The sequence below is a fragment of the Silene latifolia genome, chromosome 5 (genome assembly GCF_048544455.1).
Source record: "Silene latifolia isolate original U9 population chromosome 5, ASM4854445v1, whole genome shotgun sequence".
NCBI lineage: Eukaryota > Viridiplantae > Streptophyta > Magnoliopsida > Caryophyllales > Caryophyllaceae > Silene > Silene latifolia.
Genome location: NC_133530.1, coordinates 18,595,703 through 18,599,375, shown reverse-complemented (window position 1 = coordinate 18,599,375; position 3,673 = coordinate 18,595,703).

Below are 3,673 nucleotides of genomic sequence, written 5' to 3'. Positions count from 1 at the left end.
TTCTATCATGAACAAAGTGCGCATCAAACTGAGGTGGTAGTAACTCAGGCGGATGTAATAGATGAATTGACCTACTGGAAGAATACACTCGTGGGAATTTTATAGGTAGTAGACCTGAGAGCATGAGCTTCTTATTTTTCTCTCATTTATTTCTAGCGATAAAATTGGATCATCTTACTCTGTGAGTAGGGATGACAGCCTCACCCTTACCCTGTGGATATCCATCCACCCGAAATTAAATGGGTGGGATATGGATGATGAGTTTTTTTCGAATTTAGGGTAGGATATGGATATGGGTGAATTTAGGGTGGGATATGGATTATCGTCTCTCACCCGCTTAACCACCCTGTGGATATCCGAAATTAATATTTATAATTAATTTTTTATTAAGTTAATAATTATTTAGGTCATTAATAATTTCCCTTCAAAAGTATATTTTTTTTATCAGAAATTTTACTTAATTTTAATATCATATGGTTATTTAGGAAAAGTAAAACTTGTGTTTATGTAGATAGTGTTATTTCCACTAATCAAAGTAACTTACTTTTCTAAGTTTAATCAATACACAAATTCTTGTTTGTGACGGCACATATCCGTCACTCTTGAGTGACGGATACCATTTTACCTCACAAAGTACCCACTTTTTCTCTCTCTGCAACACTATTCATGTGGTCCCCTTTTCCACTAACCCATTTTGTTACCATTTTAACTCACAAAATATCCGCTACAAATGGTAACCCGTCACAAGGGAGACCAATTGTAATCAATAATATAATGCGTTGGTGGTTTCTTTGTAGTTGGCGTGACGTATTTGTATGGTCACTTACTTTGCAAAGACACTTTGTTGTTGGATATATAGTGGGTTGCTATTTGCTAACACATATTGTTACTTGAATTATGTATGCCTTTTAATTTTATCGCCACACTTTTTTTTACGATATATCATCTTTAAATTTTGTAAGCTGTGAAAATATCCAACGGGTACCCGCTCCACCCGCTTCACCCGGTGGATATGGATATGGATGGATGAAAAAATATTAATTGGATAAGGGTGGGATATGGATGACCATAAATTAAATTAGACCTGGCAAATCGGGTTAACGGGTCGGGTTCGGGTCAGGCCATTTCAGGTCGGGCCATTTCGGGTTTCTCAAATTTTCGGGTTAGCTCGGGTCGGGCCGGGTCATTTCGGATTCCGGGTTTGTTTCGGGTTTGTTTGTCGGGTCTAATTCGGATCAAGCGGGTCGGGTTATTTTGGGTCGGGTCATTTTCGGGTCAATAATTAAAAGAGAAAAAGGCATTTCAAGTCTTTTGGGGTCAATTACAGTTATTTTTTGTCGGGTCATTTTCGGGTTGAGTGGTTTCGGGTCAGGCATTTCGGGCCGGGTCTATTACGGGTCCATGAAAGCTCGGGTCATTTTCGGGTCGGGTCGGGTCTATTCGGGTTCCGGGTGTCATTCGGGTGCGGCAGTTCGGGTCGATTTCGGGTCTCGGGTCAACTTTTTCGGGTCGGGTCAATCGGGTCGGGTTGATTTTGCCAGGTCTAAATTAAATGGATATGGATATGGCTCCACCCCATCCATATCCCACCCATTGCCATCCCTATCTGTGAGACCATCTCATCCAATAATTACTTGATGATTGTACCCGTGATAAATAAGAATTTGTGAATCTTGGACACTAATAATTAACCCGTGTTAATTCACAATTTGTAAATCTTGGACACTAATAATTAACGTAAGAGTTTTTTTTTTTTTTTTTTTTTTTTTTGGCAACGGTAAAGAAAGTGTTTTACATTGTGGTGGTACGGCTCAGTAAACCATACCTATAAACAACAGCATAAAACACGAAAATACTACTAATAACATAATCTAAAACAAGGTAAATGCATCGGCTGGCAATAATGTGTTGGTGGCATACGCCGGCAGTCAAGCCACAGACTTGGACTTCAAAAACATCCTTTACACTCTTCCATAGACAAGCAACGTTGGCCAAAGGAAGACATCCATCTTTGTTTGTCTTGATTGATGAAGCTTCGGAGAAATACCTACAACAAAACCCAATGAAGAGTCTCGGAGATTCATCTCCTTGGCTGTGATATACTTCCTCAGTAGACCAAAGAGCCCCCATAATCTCATCTTTACTCGTCTTAAACGGTACAGCTTCAGAAAAGTACCTACAACAAGACCCAAAGAAGCGTCTTGGAGATTCATCTCCTTGGCTGTGATAAACGTCATCAAGAAACCAACAAACCCCTTGACCCAACGAGGGAGAACAAAGTGCACTTACGCCCAAAGGACGTAGAAAGAAAAGGCGGAAAACAGACCATGAAAATCTGTCTCCAGAGGAGAACAAACTCCTACACTTTGGAACACCTCCCCTGCTGATCAGAACCTCGTGACCAAGACAAACGAGTAAATAGGTGGGAAATAACTTAGAAACCCACTTGAACTTTTCCCTTACCAAAACCCTCTCGTAAAACCGCGGAGAGCTACGTGCAACACAAACCCGATGCAAAGTACCAGACGGCCTAGTTAACCCGTGGATAAGGGGACAGGACACCCCAAACCACAAGGAGTTTATTATTTGGAAAAACAGGAAAAACGATAAAAAAGACTTAGACATCAGCTTTAGGTGGATTCCACCGCATCCGACCCGAACCAACAACACAGCCAAGAAAACCCGACATCGCCATACCACACACATCTCAAGATAGAAAACCCTAAACCATGACCTCATACACAAAGAATGACGAAACCAACGGACCCGCCAAAAACCAGACCGATTAATCAGACCGAGCTGACACAACGACACCAACGATGACACCCGGCACCAAACCCAAAACTCCCCAGGACCATCGGCTCTACATGCAACTAGATCAATCCAACGGAACTCACATAAGACCACAAAAAACGACAGCACTTTTAAAGGTTTCCTCTATGACCATTTTTTACTTTAGCCATTTAAAGTAAAATGAAATGAAATTAAAAAAATTGACTCAACGCATCACTCCCTTTCCTATTTCTACAAATCTTTACCTTCGAACAAAGCAATAAAGACCAAATATAAGGTTGTTGGTCTTGGTCTTGTCGCATTATTAGAGTTTTATTTCTTTGAATTCACTTTCATTTTTTTTATAGATAAACTACTTCACTTTCATTTTTCACAACGCCACAAGAGGAGGTGGAAAGGTTATGTCAAACCGCAGAGACCCCCAAAGGTTGCAAGCAGGCAATCAAACAACACGGCCCACAACACGACAACAGAGACCCCAAAACCAAAACAAGATGAGCTAACTCATCGACACCAGGATGACATAAAAAAGGACGATTTCTACCAAGGGTGGGGGGAGGGGCGGAGGGAAGGGGAGACACCCAAGGGTTGCATGCAGGGCTTTCGATGACAGGACGGAGAATCGGAGGACCGGAAAAGGCAACCAAACCAGGAAAGCAGCCGATAAGACCATCGGACGGTCAGCGCAGCAACCGAACGCCGTCAAGGAGACAAGAGGCCAGATCATTGCGGAAGAGAGTGAACACGGACTGAGATGCGATAAATCGCCGGAGATAGGCCTTGAAATGACCTCATCTCCGGCGATTGGGTAGGGGAGACGGGGAAGGCGGTGTGTGGTCAGAGGAGGCGGTGGAGCAGGCGGTTCTGTATTGGGGTTTTT